The 27,005-nt window shown below is 36.1% G+C and overlaps 1 protein-coding gene and 1 long non-coding RNA gene across 13 annotated transcripts in view; one reads left to right on the top strand and one right to left on the bottom strand.

Annotated features, from left to right (window-relative positions):
- Eif4g3 (eukaryotic translation initiation factor 4 gamma, 3) overlaps positions 1-27,005 on the top strand; it is a gene marked incomplete at its 5' end in the record, with an annotated part of 297,239 nt that overhangs the window by 183,489 nt on the left and 86,745 nt on the right.
- LOC102027603 overlaps positions 1-27,005 on the bottom strand; it is a 33,724-nt gene that overhangs the window by 5,581 nt on the left and 1,138 nt on the right. For 2 of the 6 annotated variants that reach the window (XR_001236044.1, XR_262633.1), the window contains exons 2-6: positions 23,336-23,402; positions 22,726-22,812; positions 20,805-20,896; positions 18,272-18,345; positions 1,203-1,277 (exon numbers count right to left, since the gene is read on the bottom strand). This is a non-coding gene — a long non-coding RNA (uncharacterized LOC102027603). Of the gene's footprint in view, positions 1-609; positions 809-1,202; positions 1,278-18,271; positions 18,346-20,804; positions 20,897-22,725; positions 22,813-23,335; positions 23,403-27,005 lie in introns of those variants that run through there. The other 4 variants (XR_262634.1, XR_262635.1, XR_001236042.1 and 1 more) reach the window with 3 other exon arrangements.

The following is a 27,005-nucleotide window of genomic DNA, read 5'->3' as shown; positions in this document are numbered from 1 at the left end:
CCTCCCTCTCTCCTTTCCTTCCACCTCCCCTCTCTTTCTTTTTCTTTCCCTCCCTCTTTCTCTCTCCTTTTTCTTTCTTTTTTCCTTTTTCTTTTCTTCTCTTTTCTTTTCTTTCAATAGGTGTCTGACTTTTGGGCTCAAGTGATCCTTTGCCTTGGCCTGCCATGTAGCTGGGACTACAGTGTACACTACCACACCCAGCTCTGGATATCATTTTTTTAATACTGACTTTTTATTAAGCAGTGGTAAAATTTATTTGAAAAAGTAAAAATGAAGAGTGAGAGAAACTTGGTCTGCAGAGCAAGACTGGGCCAAGTAAAAGAGGAAAAAACAAGATAAAAGTACATCCTGGAGAACAAGGCAGGCCGCTGTGAGGAAAACCATGACAGCCTGTACCAACTTTTGAGAATAGTTTTTACTGTCCTTGCCTGAGGGTGAAGTGCTTCAAAGGTGATTTTAAAACCTACTTGCTTTTAACAGGTCGTCATGCATGAGCAACACAAACACAGAGCAGTTTGTATAGTAATACTCACTTAAAGTCAGACCTAAGGGATTTGGTTCTTTTTCTTCGTTCTGCTGGAAAGCATTTTCTTGTTCAGTTTTTTCAGTTTTTAAAAATAATTTTATCAGTATTTATTAATTGTACAATTAATGAGGTTAGTGCGATATTTCCATGTGTCATGCAGTGAGTAAGTGCAGCCATCCTTTTTCCACACACCTGCACTCTGCCCTCTGCCCCTTATCTTGCAACCGTTCTAGTTCACATTCCTGAGTGGATCAAAATTCAGTAGTTCTGGATGCTTGGGGCCTGAAAAATAACACTGTATAAAATGAAAATTGTGTATAATTTCAGTATACTCTGACTGCTGGCCAAATTATTGGCCATTCTTTGACTACTTATTCCACTTAAATCACTTCAAGATTTCAATATAACAGTATTAATTGGGCTGATTTTTTTGAAGCCCTCGAGAGTCTTTATATTTTAATATATTTAATGGGAAAGAAAGAGGGTTTCAACTTTGAGGAAAGGCATTCCCCACGTATGTCATCCAGGAATTCATTTTATAGAATGTCAAGCATGCATATAATGTGACCTGAACTTTTCTACTTACAGAAATAATAGTGACTTGGTCTGCCACATGTCTTGGGCATAGCACTAGGTATAACCAAACCTGTGTTTAATGTCCCAAACCTACATTTACCTTAAATAAAATGGGAAAGTGTTCCCTGTGATGTGGCTAGTGATTTCTTCTGGGTGATGGCAGTCTTCTCTCCTGCTAGCAGAAACAAAATATTTTTTCTTTGAGTTGTCTTACTGGCTTGGGTTTTGTTTTTTGTTTTGTTTTCCTGCTGAGGAAAAATTGTCACTTTTTGTTTTTATGCAGAGTCTTGGTATATAGTCCAAGCTAGGCTCAAATTTACACTCTGTCGCCCATGCTGGCTGTAAACTTACGATTCTCCTACCTCAGCTCAGGAGTCTCAGAGTTTTATATGAGACTCTTGAGGTCAAAGTCCCTACTTAGCAGGAACCCAAGATTTCATTTCTCCTCATATGGAGAATTAAAATATTAAAAAGTAAACTACTTGGTTATAAAGACTAGTTTCCAAATTTGAACTTGTATTCTCATAAACTCACTAAGATTGAAGGAACATTTCCAAATTCTGTAGGTTACAAGATGGAAGATTTCTCACATGAAGATATGACTGTATATTTTGAGAGATGTTATAAACCATCTATCAGCCAACAAAGGTCAATCACTCTCTTTTGGTTTAGACTTAAGTTTATAGAGAACATGCTTTAATGGAGAAAACTAATTCTGTAATATATGCTTTATTCTCAACAGTGAACATTATGAAAGTACTTCTAAAGAAATAAAACAATAACCATAAAACCAGAGAAATAAAAATCTGTCTTGAGTAGATTAACATGAAAAAAGACTCATTTTTTAAAAAATGATCATCTGAAGGCCAACAGCAGTAATGAGAACTTTGAAATGTATTTTTACCTTCCTTTGCTCATTTTTCATAAAGGAAATATGTGAATTATCCCTGAAAGATTTAGTTGCTGGGGCCAAAAGTAAATCCCCAGTGGTTTGAGTGTCCCACAGCTTAACCTGTACACAGTTGTAATTTATCATATTCCTATGGAGACATCCATTCTGGAACACTGGTAACAAGACTTCCTACACATTCCTGGTTCCATGTCAGCCACCAAACTCAGCAGAGCAACCCCTAAAACATTGACTCTCAAGTCACTTTTGCAGAGGGCTCGTTCTGGGTGATTTGAACAGATAAGGGGTTTTTCTACCTAGCTTGTAGACTGTTTCCATCAAAGCTACCTAAAAAGTACACTTTTTCCATGTTGGTCCCCACAGTGAAATCCTGGAAAATACTGCTCCGGTGTGAGATTCTGTACTCCCTGTGCTATAGATTGAGTGCAGATGCCTGTAGAGGGCACTTCTGACAGGCTTCTGCGCCTCGCTTCCCTACAAGCCCCGTGTGGCGTTCCCTCGTGCCACTTCATACAAAACACATTGCTCCGGTTTTCACAGGTCTTTGCAACAGAGCTCTCAGAATTTTCTTTACTGGGCGACTAACTTACTTATGCATCTCCATGAATAGACATACAATTTTGTTCAGAATTTAATCCATTTTTCCCTAGGTTTAGTAGTTTGCCTCCATTTTACCACAAATAACCATTGTACTTACCAGATGGGGTACTACAGCCATGCTGTTTCGGGCAAAACAAAACCCTTATCAGGAAAACCTCATCTTATCTCTCTTTTTATAAAATCTAAGACTTTACTTTTGGTTTTCCCTTTAGAGAAACCTGCCTAACAAAACTTACTAAGATGGTATTGTACCCATTTCCCCATTTTTAAACTCCAGCAGACAGAACAGTACTGGAGGAGGATAAGTGTGGTATAAGTGCCACTACAAATTTATATTCCCATTTAGCCATTCCTTTTATCGTGTGTTGTAAAATGCTGTATTTTGCCCATCCTCCTCCTCCTGCCACACATAACTGTGTCTCCTTAGAATGCTGGAGGCACTGACTATGCCTTTTTCAACCTTACTTCCCTTGTTACAAACCTATCTATCATGTCTTTAGCAGGTTTTCTCTTGCAGTTTTGTGTATATTTACTAGCACTCCATGGACTTCTTACGCTGTATAAACTTGCTGAAATAGCTCCCATGCTAGGAATACTCCCTCAGACCCGTGTACCGCATAGCTACCTTAAGCTTCTTCCTCACATCCAAACTTCTCAGAAATAGACTACCATTTTTATATTCTATTCACCAGCCAGCTAGCAAAGCCTATTTATGCTGCCAGCTTGTGAGCTGATCTTCCCTTAGCTGATTCATCAGTGGTGAGAGTTTTCCTACTGATCTTCTTCCTTACTTAACACTATTATTCACTATCTTCTTTTTTCCTTCTTTAGTCAGATTCAAGAGCAAAATTGTTATGCAGTAAAATTTGTTAGCATTCGTTTCTCTTGAGTTTTGACAAACACATAAAGTCATGTAATCACAGTTTTATCTCCCCTCAATACATTTTCATATTTGGACCATGTTTTCTTGGAATTTTACATAGGTGATTTCATCTACTAAAAGGATAAATGGCTCCCCAGGACAGGCTGATGACTTCCAGTCTGTTTCCAGTGATCTCCATCAGAAATCTCAGTCATAGCAATTTCAACATACCCAGTATTAAACTAATCATTTCCCCCTAAACACGTTGTCTCGGTTTGTGGCACTGCCTTTAGTTAAATTAAAATCCTTTAGTCATGGTTGATAGACTTTTCCCTGAGTTCCTTTTCTTTCACTTCTTCCTTGAGTTACCCTTTGCGTCTTTACGAGAGCTTCCTGATTTTATTTGTTATGTTTGCTAACTTTGTTCCCTCTTCTCCATTTCCTTTCACCGCTGCCTAGACCTGCATTTCTGCATGGGGTGCCTCTCAGTTTTCCTGCTTCCCAGTTTTGCCCTCCTTCAGATTCATTCTCTACCAAGCAACCAGAAAACTGTCTTTTAAAATACATATCTTCTGGGTATGATGGTTTGCGTTAACCCCAGCACTCAGGAGGCTGAGGCAGGAGGGTCACCACAAGTTCAGCTTGGACAACATAGTGACTTCAAGGCCAGCCTGAACTACATAGTTAGACCCTGTCAAAAAAAGAAAAATAAAAAGATCTGACCAGGGAGTGTGGTTCAGTGGTAGAATACTTGCTGGCATGTACAAGTCTTTTAAGTCTGATCCTTAAATCTGCTAAATAAATAAAAATGTCGATCTGGCCTTGGCATTTATATCTTTGCTTAAACCCTTCAGGGTGTATTGGATGAGAGTAGAAGGCATTCTCCTCTAAGCTTTTCAAGTTTTACTATAAGGTCTTCTAATACCATATTGTCATATCATTCTCCAGCACCATCTATGGAAATGGATCAGTGTGCTAGGAGTTTGGAGAACATTGCAAAGATCCCCTTTTAAGTTATAGCTGCCATCCTCTGAGTATATATACATAAGACTGAATGCAACTTTTCCTATGTTTAATTATGTCAAAGTCAGGATTAAGGTGTAGAGGCCACGTGAAAGCAACAGAATCAGACACTGTGGGTTCTTACCCTTCTGCTTTTTTATTTCTGCGATCTTGATGTGTTTCCTAACATGTGAATTGTTCTCTCATTCATGAAATGATAATAGTATTACGCTGTGAAGTTGTAGTGAAGATAAAGGGTATTATATGCAAAGAAGCACTTAGCACATGACTACTGTGACTACTGTGTCCTATATAATTACTGAATAATATTAATACTTCTATTTCCAGCTAGTATAAAGGCCTAAATGTTCTTTTTGAAGTATACTAATATTATACAGAATAGATGGGTATTATAATCTCTTCTATGAGGAATTTTTCCTGCAACACAGTGAAGCTCAAGAGATACTGTCTGAAAAGTTCATTATTTTTAAATACTGGGGATTTAACAGTACTTTGGACAAGAGTTCTACCACTGAGCCACTTTAAACTTTGAGATAGGTTCTTGCTGACTTACCAGGCTGGCCTTAAACTTGGAATGGAACCCTCATGCATCAAACTTCACTGAAATTATAGACAAGTGCAACCATGCCCAGCTGAAAAGGTCTTGTAAAATGCTCATTGTGAGATGGTGGCAAATGCCTTAGTATAGTCTCCATGGATGTATAACTTTCTTTAAAAATGTTGTGTCTATTACATCATTTAATCTTCACAGTGCACATATCTTAAAATAACTTGTGCTACAATTGGAAGTGAAAAGAATGCTTAGAACAGTGAATTCAACCATGAAAAGAAGTGAGGCATTGGCACATGCTGCACCGTGGATGGACTTTCCAAACTTAATGTAAAGTAAGGGAAGTCACAAAGACCACATGTTTATGATTCAATTTATGTGAAATGTGTATTCATACAGATAGAGAGATTAGTGGTTGCTAGGGATGGAAAAGAGGGTTAGGACGAAGTGCTAATGGGTAAGGGTTTTCTTCTTGGGTTAATGGAATTCTAAAAATCGGTGGTGATTACACAGTTTTTGTAAGTATGCTATAAACTGCTAAATAGTATACTTTTATTATTATTATTATTTTTAGTCTGGTACCGGGAACCGAACTCACGACCTTGCGCTTGCCAGGCAGGCGCTTTTGCCGCTGAGCTAAATCCCCAGCCCCTAAATAGTATACTTTTAGAAGATGAATTTCATAATATATGAATTTTATCTCAGTTAATTGTTATTTGAGACAGGGTCTCACTATGTAGCCCAGGCTGTCCTTAAACTCTAAGCAATCCTCCTGCCTCAGCCTTCTGAGTGTTGGGATTATAGGCATGCACCATCACACCCAGCCATCTGTTGTATTTTAAAAATGTATGGATATTGTGTTTTAAATTTGAATTTATTTTTCCTTTTTGAGGCAGGATCTCGCTATGCAGATCAGGCTGGCTTTGAACTCAGTTTTTGTAGCCCAAGCTGGCCCCAAATTTTCAGTGATCCTCCTACCTCAGCCTCCCAAGTGCTGGGATTACAGATGTATGCCACCACACCCAGCTAATTTTTTTTTAATATGTAAGTCACACAGAATTGGAGTGACATTTGAAATATTTATATCAGTAAATTTGACCATACAGGGAAAAACTATAGATTGTCAGGTATTAAAACATAACAGTCTGCTTTGAATGATTCATAATAGTTTTCAATACCAGTACCTTATTCATTATTACATCAGTTACTATTATTCAATAATAAGAATAGGAAGAATGTAAGTATTCCTCAGAAATATTTTATCTAAATTTTTTTTTTAAATTATTAGTACATATGATTACATTCATCACAGGGAGTTGGTGCCTGTACATAACACACCTTAATTCTTTTTATACCTCTTCCCCTTCCTTCCCTTCGCGCTCCCTCCATCTCTTAGTCCTCTTTCCATTTGCAAATGATCTAGCTCCCTGTTTCCTATTATCTTTTATTTTGCGCCTTAACTTATTTACACTTCAGGGTTTCAAGTATAAGAGAAACCATATGATAATTAAAAGTTTATGTGTCTGATTTATTTCACTTATTATGGTCTCAAGGTCTATTCATTTTCCTACAAACGACTCAAATTTATCCTTTTTATGACAGAGTAATACTCCATTGCATATCAGTACATTTTCTTTATCCATTCAGCTGTTGATGGACATACAGCAACAGCTGTGCCAACAGCTGTGATAATAGCGAAGAAATCAGAAACCATATTGGTATGAAAGACAAACCAGATACCGAAATACCATAAGAACCAATGATGGAAAAGAGATCTGCAGTAATCTAGACCAAACGCAACCCGAATATTGACGTACAGTAAATATCTGCTAAATCCAACAATTATACCACAATTAACAGCATGAACAGTAACAGTAGGAAGTCACTAAATATGTGAAAAATAAAAAAAACCTAATTGTAGTACTAATAAAAGTGGGAAAGGTAGAAGGGGGGAATTGAAAAGTAAATTTTGAAATTTCTACTTGAATTTTTTATTTTAAAAATAAAAGGACAGAAAAGTGAGATAAAAGATCCAATTAAAGAATAAAAGAAAACAGAATTAGGTAAAAGTAGCAGAAGACAAGAAAAAGAAGAAAAGAGGGCAAAAGAAAGAAGGTTGTGGCAGCCATCCAGGCCAAGGCATTTCCCTGATCATGTTGGCAGATGCCAAAGCAGACCGACCAGTGAGCTCTGTGTTGGATGCAGGCAGCAGGGCGGGCTGGGATGGTTGTTGAGCAAGCAGTCCACTGGACTTGATGCCAGCACTTTCAGACCCAACCCCCTCTGAAAACCATACACTGCTGACCTGGCTTCTCCCTGTGTCCTTTACAGCCTGAGCATGGCTCTTCTTCCTAGCCTGAGGTCATACTGTACTTTTCAGGGGAGTCTATGTCTAATCTGAATCCTCTCCCAAACTGTCTCTGTGGCCATTTTTCACCCAGTCACTATGGTAAGGTGCAGCTTTTTGTGACTCCTAACTCTTGGATTAGCTTAGTCCTAAACAACTAATCCAGTCCCCAAATGGCTTCTGATTAATCACTCAAATATGACATGTGTAGCAATGAATATCTTTTCCAACTCTACCCTCTTATGGGGAAGGAGTTACTGGCAGTTTAAAACCCCAAACCATTTTTGCAGTTTTGAGTAAAAGTAGACTTTGCTTGAGGCTTCCACTGTAGACCCTGTCTGTGGTTTCTCTCTGGGGCTTACCTTGCATACAGAGTCAGGTCCTCCTTTGCAGAAGCTAGGTTTAGCTTCCTTTTCCCCTGCATTGTCTTCGGCTTTTTCAGTTTTGATGTGATTTCAACTTTTTCTGTTGGCTGTTTCTTAATTCTCAGCATTTTTCTTCCTTTTCTCTTTGCTAAATTTTTATTTTCCAGGTGTTGTGAGTCCAGATCCTAGAGAACCTGTGATATGCTGCTGGATTCTACACTGCTATCTTTTTTCTTTTTTTTTTTTCTTTTTTTTTTTTGGTTTTTCTCCGGTACCGGGAACCGAACTCACGACCTTGCGCTTGCCAGGCAGGCGCTTTTGTCGCTGAGCTAAATCCCCAGCCCCTGTTTTTTCTGTTTTATGTAAATTTTTGATACCGTTTGTTTCAGGTCAATTTTTATAAAAGTAAAGTTCAGAAAAATTCCACTTTCTTTAACTTATAATTTCAAACTTTTAACAAACATTTGAGCAACTAAGAGTTATAATAAGTAAATATTACTATTTTTATCACATTTTAATAACATACTCTGGCACTTCTTGAAATTGTATTTATATAAGTTCTAAAAAGTCCTGCAAAGTATAAGCAGGCACTGTACCACTAAAGTTATATCCCCAGCATCTGTATTCATTTTTAAATGAATAATTGTAGTCCTTAAAATGTGCTTTCCCCCTAGTAGTGGGGAATGATCCCAGAGCATTGCACCTTGTGCAGGCTGGGCAAATACTCTACGAATGATCCTCATCTCTACATTTTTGAAATAGGGTCTCACTAAGTTACTCAGGCAGGCCTTGAATTTGTGATCCTCCTACCTCAGTAGTTAGAATTACAGTTGCAATCCATTACACCCAGCTTAGAATGTGTTTTTATTGTCTCTTACCTATATTTTGGGACATATTAGGGAAGGCCATTCAAATTGGGAACTGTCATGGAAATCCAAGAAATAGAGATGTCCTCATGAGTTTTTACAAGGTAACAAGAAAAAAAATGTGATTGATTTCATTTGTTCAGGTAATATTAACTTATACCTACTGTGTGATACACCTTCCTCTGACCTCTGACCCACCAAAATGATTGAAACAAAGTCTCCACCAGGATCTTGATGTTTTTATAGAGACAGATTTATAATTATTTGGATAGGGAAGGTGAAGAAATGAAGAAATGCTGACTTTTTAGCATGTCTTTTATTGCTTGTGGTTCCCTTCTGTTAAGGTTATGGCATGTAAACCACTGGAAATGTGGACTTACTGATGATCATGTTAGAAGGTTTTTGTCACATTTACATACTCAGTATGCTGCAGTGTAGTGTAGCCTTTTATTTAGGTGAAAAGCATTGAGCAGATGAAACAGTACTATATTTAGCTTATAGTCTCAAAATTATATATCTGCTATAGTGACGACATTTCTGCAACTCTACTAGATTTGCCTTCAATTAAGTTGTACTATATTTTGACGGTAAAAGTTACCAAAGAATTAAAATGCAAAAATGTCTAAGAACCTATAAGAAAGAGCAATAATACAATATAGAAGTCTAGAAAATGAGTTAATAATCATCTTTGTTCTCACCAATGACAGAATTGCATAAAGGACTGTCCTTTGCTGAGCTGTTTAGAATGAATCTTCTACTTAAAGTCACTTCACCATTTTGTTTTTCCAGTGACTTTGGTATATACTCTAGGGGTATCAGATAAGTACATTCTTCATACTGTCCTCCACTACTAAAGTGAAGAACCCCTTCTGTTATAAAAGCAAAAGATAATTGAATCAAGATAAAAATCAAGGTAGAATTAGAGGAAGAAGGTGTAAGAACAAGGTAGAGAAGGAGAGTATTGTATGGGAAAGACAAGAATTTTGAAGGTATATCTGTTTTAATTATCACTCCATCCTTCACTCTCTGGAAAGAGGCAACTTTCTGTAGTAAATTTTTCTAATCTCGGAAAAGAAATAATAATACTTATCTAACACAGAGAGATTTAGCCTGTGTTGTACATAAACTTTACCTTTGAGTTTAATTTTGCTTGCATGCCCTTTGTTTATTAGCAGAACTTCAGTGAGCATTTACTATGGGCCAGGTATTTTATTAAATGCTGGGTATAGAGAGAATGCAGTATGATACAATTCTTAGTTTCAAAAGGCTCAAATTAACATATTCTTAACTGGTATACAAATTGAACTTGCTGCTGATATGCTTCAGAGACACACGGGGACTTAAAAAAGTAGATTATGAAGCTGGTAATACAATGATTTCACTCTTATTTAAGTGAATTCATTTCAGAATCTTTAGATAACTGTTTGAGACATTATCAAAAACAGATTTTAGTTAGGTGAAGTTGAAACTTGAAAAAGGAGAGAAGTCTTGAAATTCTAAAATTATGAATATTAGAGAGGAACTGCAGGATTTAGTGATTAAACAGAATATGGGCTGTGAGAGACTAAGACTGAGATCGAAGCACACAGTAGCTACAAAGAACTTGAGCACAGTGGCTAATAAGAAGGTCATTGAATTTGTGAAAAAGTTGTCATCCAAAAAAACCACAGGCAAATGGACAAAATATTACCAGATTTGTTAAAGGTTGATTAGAGAAGCAGAACCATTTTCCTTTACTCATTCATTCTGGAGCACAGCCCAAACATCTAACTAAAGCTTAAGCTTTTAGGCTACATACTTCAGAAAGCCTTGTGTACTCACCCAGCAATGTCTGAAACTATTACAATGACAGAAACATAGTTCCAGCCATATTCTTCCAGTTAAGTATATCTAACTGTAGAGTCAGCAGCGTATATCTTTAGTCTAGGTTGAAGGCTGGTATCCAGTCTGTTTGCAGACAGCAATCACATGGCATCATCCATGTGTTAATCAGCTTTTCCTGACTGGGACAAAATACCTGATACCTGCAACTTAAGGAGAAGAGATTTATTTGGCTAATACGGTTTCAGAGGTTTCAATCCATGGTCAGCTGGCTTGAAGGGAGAAACTGCATGATGGAAAGGCATGGTGCAGAAAATCTGTATAACCCATGGTAAGCAGGAAGCAGAGAATGGAACAGAAAAGAGGAAGGGGCAGTGGACAAGAACACACTTCCAGGTCACAGCCCTAGGGACCCACCTTTTCCAGTCAAGTTTTACTTCCTAATAGCACACTCGATCCACTGCTGAGTATAGTGTTGCCGTGATCCATTCTCCTTCAAAAGCTCCTCTGCTGAGCACATGAGCCTTTTGTGGGGATATTGTTGATCTAAACCATAATAATCTATTACCTGAGAATACGGTTTGGAGCCCATTAGCTGTTCTTTTATGGTAGTCAGCAACTGCTGTAAGCTTATAAAATAAAACCTGCTGTTGAGCTGATAAACCACTTTTATCACTCTAACCAGAAGGACTTTGAGGGTACTTTGGATAAAACAAAACCAAGATCTACGTCTAAATTTTGGCCAATATAGAAGATGAAATAAAGGATGTTCACCTAATGAATGAAGAGCCAGGCGTGGTAGTGCACGCCTGTAATCCCAGCACTCGGAGGCTGAGGCAGGAGGAGCACCGTGCATTCAAGGACAGCCTGGGGAGGCGCTACATAAGTAATTTCAAGACCAGCCTGCAATGCACAGCAAGGCCCTGTCTCAAAATAATAATAATAATAATAATTATATATATATATATATGTATACACACACACACAGATACAGATATAAAATGAATGAGAATCAGATAATTTCTGATCAGTAAGTCTACTATATAAACTGGAATTTTAAGGCCTATTTCTGAGTTATAACTATCGGTTCTTATTACAAAGTAGGTTAATTCAAGAAAGGTAAGTGTTCAAACTTCCTGTTTTGGGCCTGGGGATTTAGCTCAGTGGCACAGCGCCTGCCTGGCAAGCGCAAGGTCGTGAGTTCGATTCCCAGTACCAGAAAAAAACCAAACCCCACCAAACAAACAAACAAACTTCCTGTTTTGGGGAATAGGAGTAACCTTTCTTTCTCCCTAAAAGCGAAAAGCAAGCTTCATATATCTTGCTGTTCTGTTGTTTCTTGTATTCTATTACCAGGCGTGATGTGGTGATAATTTTGATTTTAAGTATGTTTTTTCCCTTTCTATAGTCTCATGCCTATAATGGTGACTCTTTTTTTGGAGGGGCAGTGGTGACCTCTTAATAAGCTATTTTCTTCAGTAACAAAAATTTGAAAGAACATTAATAAAATAGGTGTTAATTCAAGGTTTACTTGAAAACTTGGAGAACTTTTCCTACTTGAAATACACTGTTTTAAAAATAAACAGCCCATGTTAACTAATCATCATATTTGTTATTGAAATGGCATACAATTAATGAAAAATTTTTTCAGCTAAATACCCTAATGCTAAAATTTTATTTTGGCAATAAAATTTATCTTCAGAAGACTAACTAAAGTCACAGTAGGAATAACTTCCTTTTTCTTTTTCTTTCTCTTTATCTTTCTCTCTCTCTTTTTCTGTTTTTTCTTTCTTTTTCTTTAAAGGAATAGCATTCTGATTTTGCTATCTATAAAGGAATAGCCCAGGTCATCACAATAGGAAATAACTTCCTGAATATTTTCTTTAGGAGAGGTTTTCAAATATTTTGTGATTCTCAAATTTCATATCTAGAATAGAATAACATCTTACTTGATGGATAGAAATACTAGATGATGATCGCTTCTCGGCCTTTTGGCTAAGATCAAGTGAAATACTAGATATATTTTAAGATGCTGTTTAGCTCTAATTTTATTATATATAGAAGGCAAAAAAAAAATGACATGTTGTTGCTATAATTTCAACTTGATTAAATGCACATTTCTTTCATTTATTTTCTGTTAGTGGAATTTTTCAAAGATAGCACATATTAGAGAAAATCCAATATAAAATCATGATAAAATTTAATCTTGCTTGGGCAAAAAGGAATTCAAAAACCAGTAAATACCAGGGTTAGTTTCCTGTAGAGAATACCTTCATGTTGGGAAAAAGAAAAGCATAGTTCATAAAGTTTTAAAATGGGAAACTTAACAGAGGTGAAAGAAATAACTATTAAAAGTAGGAAAAGATGCTCACCCTCAGTAGTGAATGGAGAAGCACCATTTTATAGCCATTAACTTAGCAAATACAATGTCAGATATTTGTGAGGATGGAGGAATTCCAACACTTGTGTATTTATGATAGGATATAAATTATTTCAGCCTTCTTGGAACTTCATCTGACAATATCTATTAAATATATAAGTGAAGAGGAGAGTGATAACACTTTTTTGGATCCATTTTGGTAATAAAAGTAATACTAGGTATGGATGTATATAGTGGTGGTATGTGGCAAGAGAAACAGCAAAAAGTACAAGATCTTTCAAAAGAGTTTATACATACTGTGGAATGTTCTGCAGCTGATAGGTAGATCTGTATATCAGCCAGGGAGAATTTTCTTTATAAATTATATGAAAATTATATTTGCAGAATAACCGATACATACAGCATATAGACCCAATTTTCCTATTTAAAATAAATGTAAATTTTTGTGACTATTTCTATGAACCACAAGAAGTTTAACCTGCTGAAGCAAGTTTCACTTGAGCAGCATTAGCTGGTTGGGAGATAGGACATTATCTTTATATTTACTTGGTCCAGGTTTTACTTTTGACATTTATGACAAAAAAATTAAAACATAAGAAGTAACAAAAATTAAAAGAAAAACCTTGAAACCCATTACTCAGATGTGCAGATACATTTTACTTCCATAAATTAAAAAATGTCATGTTATAGTAAAACCTTTTGAAAACACTAGATGTATAACAAATACTTCAGTGTCAATAAATATTATATTATCACTTCTTTGGTAGATGTACAGTAGAAATAATGATATTCGTATATCTTTAACAGTCTAGGCCCCTCTACCACCACCTTCATTGAGATGAGGTTAACATCTGCATACCTAAAGCATTTTATTAGTTTTGATATGTGTGTACTCTATTTAAACCATCAGTACCATCAAGATAATGAACATAAAGTTTCCTCATGCCCATTTATAAATTCCTCCCTCCTTCCCTACCTTCACCTCCATCCCCAGAAAAGCACCATTCTGGTATCACTATAGATTCACTTACATTTTTATAGAATGTCATATAAATGAAAGGATAAAATGGGGACACTGTGTGGCTTCTGTGACTTGGCTCATCCTTACTCATGAAACTCTCTTTTAACGAAATTACTGGCGGGGTATAGTGGCGCATGCCTGCAATCCCAGCACTTGGGAGGCTGAGGCAGGAGCCACAAACTACTGGGCTACATAGTGAGTTCAAACTAACCTGTATATACTATATAGGAAGACCCGGTCTCAAAAAAACCAAAACAAAACAATGAAATCCAAAAAAAAAAAAAAAAAAGTTACTGAATATCCATTTACCACTATTAGTTTAATAGAAGAACATTTTGGATGTTTTCAAGTTTTTGTACACATCTGTATGTTTTTACAGACATGGGCCATCATTTCTCTTCCATAAATAATCTGAGTAAAATGGATATGAATGTTTTATATATAGATGTACATTTCTGAGAAGCTACAGATAGTTTCCAGAGTACTTGTTCCATTTTATATTCCCACCAGCATTCTTTGAAAATCTTAGGTTATCCTTTTGTTGTTGAATTTTTTTCATACCTTCCCTCAAAGTACATTGTGCACATATCTACAGGTTTGTTCTGGGGTGTCTGTGTGTCTGTCTGTCTCTGTCTCTCTTCCCCCCACCATTGATTTAATTGCCCATCTTGATGATAGTATCACACTGTCATAAATACTGAGGCTTTGTAATAAGTCTTGAATTCAGATAGTATTAAGGTCTACATCTGAATTTTGTTAAGTTGTTTGTTCTGTATCTGAGACAATCATACGGTTTTCTGTTTTGTTTATTAATAACCGTATTTGATATTTGAATGTTAAACCAACTTTGCTTTCATGGGATGAAACGGCATGGTGACACACACCTATAATCCCAGCCACTAGGGAGGCTAATGCAGGAGCTTTGTGGCCAATCTGGGCAGTTCTTTTTCTTTTCCAGTCAGATTTTAATGGTACATTTTAGGTATATATAATTATCATGTTCATCATAGAGAATTTGTATGAATACATGATATAATGTTTCTTTTTTCACCATTCCCCTACCCTCCCTTCAACTTCTCCTCCCCTCCCCATTTACAAATGCTTTGTTTCCATTTTTTCCTTTCCTCATTTTTTTAGTTGTCCTTTTTTTCCTTTCCTCCTCTACCCTCCCATGTTCCCCATCCCCATTTGATCATTTTCTTATTTCACAATACCTATTATACATTTTAGTCCTTATTTACACTTTCGTTTCTCACACCAGATAAACTGTGGTATTTACACATTTGTGTCTGATTTATTCACTTGAGTATGGTTTCGAGGTGCATCCATTTACCATGTCTAGAGCTTATCTTCTTTATGACAGAGTAGAACTCCATTGTGTAGAAGATCCACATCTTCTTTATCCATTCACTAGTTAATGAGTATTTGGACTGTTTCCAAGATTTTGCTATTCCAAACTGTGCCACTATGAATATAAGTGTGCATATATTGCTGTGGTATCGTGCTTTTAATTCTTTTGGGAAAATACCAAGAAGGGTAATAGCTGGTCGAATGGAACCTCTAGTCCTACTTTTTTGAGGAATTTTCACATTGATTTCCACAGTCGTTGCACCAGTCTACACTCCCACCAACAGTGGAGAAGGGTTCCTTTTTCCCCCACAGCCTCTCCAGCATTTGTTATTGGTTGATTTGTTGATAATAACCATTCTTTCTGGGATGAGATGAAATCTTAGCATTGTTTTAATTTGCATCTCTCCAATGACTAGTGATGTTGAACGTTTTCTCATATATTTATTTACTGTTTGTACTTCATCTGAGAGGTGTTTAGTCATCTCAGATTCCCATTTTTGGATTTGGTCTTTAAATTCGTAGGGTCTGACTTTTTTGAGTTCTTTTTTTTTTGTTTGTTTTTGTTTTTGTTTTTCTCCGGTACCGGAAACCGAACTCACAACTTTGCGCTTGCCAGGCAGGCGCTTTTGCCCCTGAGCTAAATCCCCAGCCCCTTGAGTTCTTTATATATTCTAGATAGTAATCCTTTATCTGAGGAACAACTGCCAAAACTTTTTTCCTACACTGTAGGTCGTCTCGTCATTCTGTTAGTGGTTTCTCTTGCTGTACAAAGCTTTTTAATAAGATGAGATCCCAGTTGTAGATTCTTTGTGATAGTTCCTATGCAGTTGGGGTTTTTTTGATAAAGTCTTTGCCTACACCAGTGTCTTCAAGAGTTCTACCTAGTCTGTCCTCTAGAAGTTTTAATGTTTTTGTTTTAATATTTAGATCTTTGATCCATTTCAGTTTTAATGTAGTGCATGATGAAAGATATCAACCTGGGTAATTTAGGAAGACTTTGTCTCAAAATAAATATTTTAAAAGGCTAGGGATATAGCTCAGTGGTAGAGTGCTTGAATAGCATGCATGAGGCCCTGAGTTCAATCCCAGTGTCACCAAAAGAAAAAAAAGAGAAATTTTGGTTCATAGTATATTTTTCTCACTTTACTTGCTAAAATCCTGTTCAGTGTTTTCCCTGTCATCTAAATCCATGAGGGACATTGGGCTGTAGTATTTGGAAATTTTCATATTTGGGTAACGGAGTAATGCTGACCTTAAGTTAGAAAGTGTTTCTTTCTCATGTACAGTAGTGTTAGGTAGAATTCACTAGTCTTTTTTAAAAAATGTAACTTGTAGTGAAGAGAAAATAAGTCATAACTACCATGGTAGAATTTGCAGACAAAATCACTTTAGTCACTAAGTACTATTACTACCAAGACAAGGAATTGACATAGGTGGAAAACAGTTGACAGAGCCCGTAGACAGAAAAGTAGTAAGGATATGGAAGATCTAACAGCATAATCACTCAACACTGCGTATTTGACACTTAACTCTCAAACAGCAAGACATTCATTCTTTTCAAGACACCTCACAGACTTACCAAAATACACCATATTGTGATAAATGAAACAAGTCTTAATAAATTTAAAACAATCCAAGTCAAAAGCAGATGTGTTCTCTCTCCACAGTGCAATTAAATTGGAAGTCAGCAAGAAAAATACCTCTGGAAAAATTCTCCAGATATTTAAAAACTAAATAACATTTCTGTGTAACTCAAAGGCCAAAGAATAACAGCAATTATAATGTACTTCGAACTGAATACAAATGAAAATCCAACATAACAAAATTTGTGGGGTGTATCTTGCATTCATTTATCTTAACAGTTTTGAAGTTCAGAGTCAAGAGGAGTTTCACTGGGCTAAAATGGAGATATTATCAAGTCTGTGTTTCCTCTGGAGTTTTCCTCTGTTTCTTTTCATTTTTTTGGTACTGGGAATCAAACTCATGACTTTGAGCTTGCCAGGCAGGTGCTGTGCTGCTGAGCTATATCCCCAGCCCTTCTTTGTTTCTTCTATGGAAGAATCTTATCCTTTAGAGGCAGCTTGGCTGGAGTGGAGCCCCTTCCTCCATTTTCTAAGCCAGCAACATAGCATCTTCAGATTGCTATGGTTTTCCTGATTCCTGGTCTGCTGGGTTAATGTAGGGCAGTGGTGCTAAACCTATGGCACATGTGCCACAGCAGGCTGTATCAGTGAAAGCTCTAAAAAGGTTTGCCATCACTGATCTAGGATAATATTCTCCCCATCTTAAAATCTTTAATTATATCACATCAGCAAAGTCTTTTTGGCCTTGCAGTGTTACATATTCATAGGTGTCATGGTTTAAGCCACAGACACTTTTGGTCTCTTAATTCTACCTGCCACACACCTAAAGCAATATTTAGATGGAAATGTGTACCACTAACTCTGCCTATATTAGAAAAGAAAAAAGTTCTCAAGTTGTTGACTTCAGCTTGTACATAAAGAAAGTATTAAGAGGAGCCAATAAAACCCAAAGGAAGTAGAAAAATGAAAATAATAAAGGTAGGGTAGGAAGTAAATGAAATGGAAAATAGAAAAATCAGTGAAACCAAAATGCAGAGTATCAATAAAAATAAACTTAGTTTGCCTTTTACTTTGATGATGTTTTAATGTTAAAGCGCAAAGTAGAAGCATTTAAATCGTGTTATAGATACCTATTTTTATAGAATTTGAACCTCAGTTTCTCCTTTATTATACTTCTTTTAAATTTCCTGTTCTAGATCCTACAGAGACTAGCTCGCATTAGTCAAGATTCTTATCATAAAGCAGAAAGTCTGCTTTTGACATATAATGGAATCATAAATACCAAGCCACTATACATTTCAAGTAGCAACACCTGAAAAGATGTGGGACAAACAATGTTAGACTTACTCTCTGGTATTTCTTTCAGCTGGCATCTCTCAGTAATCCGTAATCAGTAATTCTTACATGTCACCATTGTGTCTCTGTGTATTAGCATTATGATCCTTTGCCAGTTCATTTACATCTTCACTGTGAAACTTATTCTTCTCTTACCTGGGTTTCTTCTTTGTGTTGCACCAGTTCCCTAGGTAAAGCATGACATTTTTTCTAAATTCCCAAGGGGATTTCTGAAAGGAAAAAAAAATATCGGGGATGAGGACAGAATAGGATCCATAGCCTATGTAAACTTGGATCAAAACTCTAGAATGTGATATAGTCAGAATGATTTAGTGCTAAGCTGTATGATTTGAAAGCTGAATGAAGGAAAGAATAAGATAAAAAAAAGTCAGAAATGAGTAAGAAGGGATGAAAATCAAGTATTCAGCAAGGAACTCTTGGAAGATTCTATTCTAGAACATTCTACTCTGTTTCTTTACAACCGTGTGACAATGTACTAGGCCTTTCCCTCACCAACAATGAAGTATCAGTACTTGATAAGTCTTCACAGCCTTAGTTTTATGTCACTCAGTCCATAGCCCTATGTTCTGGACACAATGATTTCAAGTCTTATATTTAGGGAGTTCATGTTGTATTCCAAAAGAATGGAGCTCTAGAAGGGAGACTTTTTATAATTTAAGAGGTCTTGCCTGGCGCCTATGAGTCACAAGATGTTCAGCCAGTCTACTGGGTTCATACACTACCAAGCCTTCTCTTCTCATTACCAAGATATAGTATTGGGGAAAAATTTTAAAAAATAAAATTAAAATTAAAATAATCTGCCAACCCAGAAAGTCATCTTCACAAGTATAAAACAACAAGAAAACAATTTTATTATTGAATAATTGAATAATAATACAAAAATGGAGTAAACAGTCAGAGATTGCAGAATGAAAGAAATTTCACTCATCTAGCCAGGCAGATTATAATCCATTACATATGTGATCTGTTTTGTTTGTGTTTTCAGTAACGGATTGAACCCAGGACCTTCTTACCCAGCTGCTACATCCCTATCTCTTTCTAAATTTTTTTTTAAGGTTTAGTTTTTTGAGACAAGGTTTTGCTCTGTAGTCCCTGTTGATCTTGAACTCACTATGTAGCCCAGGCTGGCCTTGAACTCATGGCAGTCCTCCTGCCTCAGCTTCCCGAATGCTGGGATTGATTACAAGCATGTGCCACCGCACTCAGCTCTCCTTTTAAATTTTGAGACAAGGTCTAGCTAAGTTGTCCAGGTTGACCTCGAACTTACATTCCTCCTACGTCAGCCTCTCATACATGTTCTAATAATAATGCTATAAAAGGAATTTAATTTGTCCTAAATTCTTTTAGTAATTTGATGATCATCTGCTAGTTAGTTGCTTTTATCTTAATGAAAAATAAAGCTTTTCACATCTTTATAAGAAGCAAGTAGTTACTGGAGTCAGGTGCCTCTGTGAAATTCCCATGGCAACAGGGAGAGAAAACGGTCTTCTATGATGTTTGAATTTCAGAGAGTAAAAAGGATCAAGATATGATACATATATGTACCAGTTTACCACAGTGAATGTATTTATGGTTTATTACAAATACATACTAATCAAAAGCAGTGACTTATAGCCTGTTAAACGTTCCTAAGTTATAAATGTTGATGAAAGCATTTCTTTTGAAAAGATTTATGTAGATGTCAAAGGGATATTTAACTTATCATGGGGTTTATAGGGAAGGAGTTTTTCAGGATTTAATACCATTAAAAATTGAAAATATTGGGGTTGGGGTTGTAGCTCAGTGGTAGGGAGCTTGCCGGGCATGCACAAAGCCCCCTACTCAATTCCCAACAGGCCTTCCCCCCAAAAATAAACTACTGTAAGTCAAAAGTGCATCTAACGCACTTAACCTACCAAGTATCATACCTTACAAGCAGGATGCACTGTAGAGTGTCTTGCTGTTTCCCACCTTTGCCATCAAGTGGCTAAGATTTTTGGTGCTACACAGTTTCTCAGAAGAGTATTGTACTGGATATCACTAGCCCGTGAAATGATCAAAGTTTAAAGTACAGTTTCTAATGAAAACAAGAGCTTTCATACTACTGTAAATTTTAAATACTGTTAAAGCAATTGTTACAAAGTCAGAGGCCATCTGTGCAATTTTCTCTAACCAAAAATCTAATAAAAAGAAACAAGAAAAGATCTGCACCAGAAAAAAAATGAAAAAAGTTTTAAATCTTTACAGCTTACTTGATTAATGAGTGATCTAGTAAAAAGAAGCAAAATTAAGTTTACCAACATCTTTTATTAGAAGTTTCTTTCAGGTTTATGTTGCATAGCTAATAGAATACCTTGGGACTAAAGGTTATTTGTCATGTGTAATGATCTCTTACATTCTTTTAATGTGTGGAATCATAAATATATAGAGAACCTGTGTTAAATCCAGGACCTTGCACATGATGCATATGCATTCTTCCACTACATCCCCCACTTTTTAAATTTTATTTTTCTAGTTATCTCATTAAGTTGTCCAAGCTGACTTCAGACTTATAATTCTCCTGCCTCAGCTGCCCCAGTAGCTGGAATTACAGGTGTGTGCCACCAAACCTGCAAACCTGGCTGAGTTTTTTTGGTTTGGGGTTTTTGTTTGTTTTTTTTTTTTTCTAGTGCAGAATCAATATAGTTACCTCTTATCCAAAATACTTGAGACCAGCAGTGTTTCCAGTTTCAGAGTTTTGGATGTTGAATATTTGCATAGACTGTTGGTTGAGCAGTCCTCCTAAAATCAGAAATGTTCCAAAATTTAAAATGTTTTGAGCCTTTTATTGGGTAACGTTTTCAGATTTCAGATTTTTTAAATAAGGAATGCTCAGCTTGTACTATCTTGAGAGCTCCATGAGTTCTCTAGGTACTAAGGAGATCAAAATCATATGCAAAAGTATAATGTTCTTAGTGAAATTAATAGTTCCAAGACTTAGTCTAGGGCTTACGGTATAACTTACTGATAAAAGAGCTCTCACTCCCTAACATGATTGAGGCCCTGGGATCTATCCCCATCACCACATACCAAAAAAAAAAAAAAGTTTGATTGTATTTAAGAGCATCTGACCTAAAATCTACAGGGAAAAAATTCAACTTTAGTCTATAAAACAGAATGAGAAACAGTAAATAAAAATTGTAAAAGCTTCACTTTTTTTATTTTGCACAGTTTAAAATTATTACAGATATTGATGAACAGAAAAATAGTACCCATTATTCAAATATGTAATTGCAGTATTAACATTAAAGTGTTCTTCATTTCCTTCCAGTTTTTACAGTAATATTTTGTATGGTTATAAATGTAGTGTTAATGTAATGTTATACTTTTCTTTTTCCATTTTTTATCATTAACGTGATTAATCCCCCCACCCCTCCCAGTAAAACCCAGGGCCTCATGCATGTTAGGCAAGCACTGCACCACTAAAATTACCTCCCCAGCCCTCTAATCTATTTTTTGAAACCCTAATTTAATGTCATTTAGTTTTATGCAAACTCTTTGCCACAAAGAATAGTTCATAAACCTCTGTGCTGTGATTTGATCCTTATCAGTAGATCTGATAATTTAACAAGTTTAACTTTATGTGGACTTTCCCTAGACTAGTAAGATTTTTACCCCCCTCTGATCCTATTTATTTGAGGGGGCGGTGACAGGAATGTATGTAGTTCATTCAGGGTGGCCTTGAACTCACTATGTAGCCCATATTGGCCTTGAACCATGGCAGTCTTGCCTGAGCCTCCCAAGTGATATTACAAGCGTGTGCCACTATCCCTGGTTTAAGACTTGGTTTTTAAAATCATGAATTTTTAGCTCTTTTTACTGTTTTTCACTTCCTTTTACATCTTTTCTAAACTTTTAACTGTCTCTTACGATTTATTTTTACATTATCCTTTTTCAAAATAGTAATCATGAACTTTTAGCAGCTTAATCAAATTTAGCAGACTGAATGATAGGGATTTTGACAGAGTTGATTTGTTAGGGTGATTCCTATAGTAAAACATCAAAACCATAAAAGTTTATTTTTTTATTTTATTTTTTTTATTTTAAAAATAAAAGAGGGAAAACATTAACACACAGACAACCTTTTACAAGATAGCAAAAGAACAGTACAGACAATACAGAGTTACAAACAAAGTGGTAGGAAATTAACAATGCTTGTTGTATTACATATTGATATCTTCAAAGTGAAACCATAAAGGTTTAAATTCTTGTTTGAAGTTCAGTTTTTTAAAAAGATTATAAAACTAAGTGTACAGTATGCATGTAATTATACTTTTTAAATGCTAGGAAGAAAACAGGCCAAAGTGAGACAGTTTTTTACATGGGAAAGATGAGAGAGGAAGAAAAAGGGAAGTAAAAAGGATAAAGATTCAATGCGTATATGTACCAATTCCCCATGATGAATGGCTTTTAATTTTAAAAAGGAAAAACAATTTTTGCAACTTTATATCTGTCTATAATAGTTCTTTAGTGATATATCTTATTTATGATTAGAAAAAATAGATTAAATGTTCTGTATTAGGGAACATTATACCAGTGATAGTTGCAATATTTGTTATCTTTATACTTACTGTACATATCTGACATCCCTTTAAGTTGGGACTTCAGGCTAAAAACCATGAGTTAATTATCTGGAGTTTTTCTAGGCGATAATGCTCCTGCAAAGAAAGAGAGAGTACATGTTTTAGATCATGTTTTTACACAGAGCAGTTCCTCAGAATGCGCTATATCCTCAGGATGTATTATATGGCTGTCTCTAACTTCTCTCTGCTCTTCTCTGAAAGGTAGCATTTCACAGAAAGCTTTTTTGAGTAATTTTTTTCAAGGTTTGGGGAAAACTTTCTTAAAATGATTCATGGGTTTAATAAAAACTAGTAAATATATACACCTTTTGCATTAGCCCCAACCCCTTTCTCCTAGATCATTGTTTATCTTCTAGGTTGTGAAGGTATCCTTGTTAGATCTTAGTTTATAAGCATAGAGACTTTACTCCAGTAGAACCCATATGAAAAGTCACTGAAAAATAATAGCATTGCATCTATGCTAAAATAATAGCTTGCATCTATGGGGATGGTTTGTCAGGCTCTTTACAGGTACCAGGAAAATATGACTATTCTGTAGTTTGATCTTGAAGTCATTGTCAGGTTTGATGGCTCAGTTTGGGGGCTCAGTATGCCATACCTAGGGATGGAGTTGAAAATGAGAATATTCTTAACTTCATGCAATCTTTGACGTAAATTCAAAACCTCTGTGGAGAGAAGACAAAGAATCTTACTAAAACCGAACAGTTAAACTTGCCTATATCCCCAGTAGTTTTCCAAATTTGTGTATTCATTTGATAAAAAAAAAGTTATGAGGAGTGGTTTTTGTTGTTGTTGTCTTACTTATTTTTCATAGTAGTAGAAATTAAATACAACTGTGAATTTAGTATTTATGGAGGCTTCTTTAAGCATCTTTAATTTCAGGTAATTCTGAATCCCATGCAGAGATTGTCACTTGTCCTGGGATGCTTTCATGCAAGAAACTATAAAACAAACCATATCTTTTCCTTGAGAATGTCAGTAATGCCTCTTTTAGAGCTCAGAGGCAGAGTGCTTGCCTAGCTTGTGTGAAGCTTGATGTTTATTCTTCTGCTCTGCAAAAATACTAATATCTCTTTTATATAGAACTAGTATTACTTGTGCAGTCAACAAATCTAACTGCCCAGACTGCATTGGAGTTGAAAGGAAAGAATAAATCTGTGACCATATCTTAAATTTAATCCTCATATTTTAACTACTTTGGAATTGTGTTATAAATCAGTTTGCCTCCGTCTCCCTTTCTCTCTCTCCCCTTTCTTCTCTTCTCTCCTCTTCTCCTTTCTTTTCTCCTCTCTCCTCTCTTCTTCTCTCCTTCTCCTCTGTTCTTTACCTCTTCTCTCTCCTTTCTTCTCTCTTCTTGTCTCCTGTCTTCTCTCTCTCCCACTGACCCTCCTTTCCCTCATCTCTGCTTTCTTTTCTTCCTCCCTTCTCACCCAACACATCCAAATTTTACTGCACTTCCTGCCAGTAATGATAGGAAAGAGGCTATATAGCATAGTTTTGCTAGGCATCAGTTCTTGATTTTAAAAAGACTGTGTATCTCTTAAAGGACCATGTACTCTTTCCTGTCCACCTCTTTTTTTGAATTTCTACTTTAAAGTCTTAAAACAAGACGTTAGCCATTTCAACAAGGTAAATAAACAATTCCTACTAGGTAAGCAGTTTTTAAAAATCTTAAATGTGTGGTATTATTCATGGAAGAAATGCTTTGTTTAATGTTTTGGGTTAAATATAGTTGATAATAGTTATAGAAAGAAAACCTTAGCTACATCTTACTTTGGTTTTTAATTGTGTAGAGAAAACTACTTCTGAGTTTATATTTGATCTTAGGAAATCTTCCAAAAAATGAGTGTCCCCTTTTCTGTGAATAGAATTTGAAGCTGAATTCAAAAGTGAAATAATACAAAATTTGAAATAAAATGAACAGATCTCTAAACTCCATGACTCTGAAAATGATGGGAGCAGAATTAAAAATCAAAAGCATGTTTGGAGGATACTTTTAAAACAGACTAGATGGGCATAGTAGTACACACCTGTAATCTCAGCACTCAGGCTGGGGCAGGAGGAGGATTGCTGTGAATTCAAGGCCACTTTGGGCAACAAAGTGAGTTCAAGACTAATCTGAACTGCATAGTGAAACCCTGTCTCAAAATGACAAAAAATTTAAAAATAAAAAATCAATATAATAGATTGGTTGTATCAAATCAGAAAATCCCCCCAAAATAGACAGCTACAAAATGTACATGTTTAGTAGAAGGCAATGATACAACAGTAAGTTGAAACCCACCTGTAGTTCGCATAGTTTGAGAAAATGGTTACCTTGAGCAGGCCACAAAGGAAGAATAACAGCTGATCTAGTGATGTTTGCTTGTTTATTATGGTCCCCAAGGGGAAAAGTTGGTTTGAGGTGTGTTCAAAGATTTACAGAGTATTTTTATTATAGTGCCATAAATTTGAAAATTATTAAATATCTCCCTTTTTCCAAAAATAATTTATGCATTCACGTTCCATTCTTCTACCAAAAAAAAAAAAAAAAAAGATTTAAGGCTGTGCTAGAGTCTCAATGAGCCGGGCATGGTGGCACATACCTGTAATCCCAGCACTTGGGAGGCTGAGGCAAGGGGATTGTAGGGGGCAATGAATCTTAGCATATTATTTTAGATAAAATAGTTTTGGTAAAAGCCTACATGGTGCCTTGGGAAGCCTCCCGGGACAGTGTAAGAGCTAATTCCCCAGATCAACACTGCCCAGGAATGTCTCCCCAGGATAAGGGGGCGCCTAGGCCTAGGTAACCCTCCGTTACCCTGCCTGGGCAGTTCCATCTCCTGGCCCTAGGTAAACATTGTAACACTAAAGGAATGCATAGGTTGTAAAAAAGGAGACAAATGGAATGTAACGGGGAAACATCTGTCATGGTTAGACATGCAACCTGCAACTGACCTGGGGTCCAACAGGCAGAGCGAAACACCATATGCCCACCGGGGTCAGCAAATGTACCATCCCAATCTGTTGCCAGTGGAAACCAAAATGTATATAAGGTGAAACAAAGTTGGCCATCGGCCCTCTTCCAGATTGGCAAGGGAAGTGAGGGTGGCTAGCCTCAAATAAACTCTGGTTTGTTCTCAATAGACTCGGGTTTTCTTGTGGAATACAGCCCAATTTGTGCCCGGGGAATTTCTGCCGTAACAGGAGTTTGAGGCCAGCCTGGGCTCCATAGTGGGTTTAAGCCCAGCCTAGTGAGACCCTGTCTCAAAAATAAAACAAAAACAAACAAAAAAACAGAGTCTCAGTGAATGACCTTGCATTTTTGTAGGGAGTCAGGTTAGATGCTATGTTTCAGGTTATTTGTTCCTTTTCGTAATATTTCTACTAACTTTTCTTAGACTCTTCTCACCCATTGGCTTATTTGGCTTATAACAACTTGATTTTGTCTGTTGATCCATAAGTTGTCCTCTATGAGATCTTTTTAATATTTTCTATATTTTTTTTTACTATCTGATGATTAATTTAGTTAGATTTTATATCTAAGTGTTGAATAATTCTGTGGAATTTATAAGCCAAATGAATTTTTAAAAGTCCTTTAAGGGACAGGGTTTTATTTCAGTGGTACAGTACTTGCTTACCTCTTTGCTTGAGTCCCTTGATTCGGTCCCCAGCACTGTAATAAAAAGCAGGGGATTGGAGCTCTACCTTCCATTTAGAATTTCTGATACAGTAGAGTAATCCAGTAAAAAGTAACTGGTTTCTTAATTTTTCATTCCAGGTGTATGAAAGATTAGGCCAGTGGTATTGATCTGAGATGGCAAGTGAATTTTGTGGAATTGCTGCCCATCTAGTGAAACCTTAAAGTGTCTTTTTGTTGTCTGGGAAGTTTAAAAAAATGAATCCTGAACAAAATACTTTATAGCTTAGAAGATCCTTACCAATACGTTCTCATTCTTTTGCTTTATAGTAAAATTATGCAGGGACCTGAGAAGTATAACTTAAGTTTAAGACTGCAAAACTTGTTAAATAGAAATAGACGTAGATCTAGAATTCATCCAAGGCATTTTTCTTATATAGATGCTTAGTGCATTCAGTTTGAGTATCTCTTATCTGAAATGCTTGGGCCAGAAGTGTTTTAGATTCCAGAGTTTTTACAGTTTAGGAATATTTACTGATGAGCATTCCTAAACTGAAAATCTGAAATGCTCCAATTTTGGATTTTCATTTTAGGGATACCCAGGTTATACCACATTATATGCCTTAAATGTGTCTTCCCACAAAATAGG

This window comes from Chinchilla lanigera, unplaced genomic scaffold, assembly GCF_000276665.1.
Source record: "Chinchilla lanigera isolate Chin_1 unplaced genomic scaffold, ChiLan1.0 scaffold00051, whole genome shotgun sequence".
NCBI lineage: Eukaryota > Metazoa > Chordata > Mammalia > Rodentia > Chinchillidae > Chinchilla > Chinchilla lanigera.
Note: the sequence above shows the minus strand (reverse complement) of the source record. Positions and strands in the feature narration are given on the sequence as shown.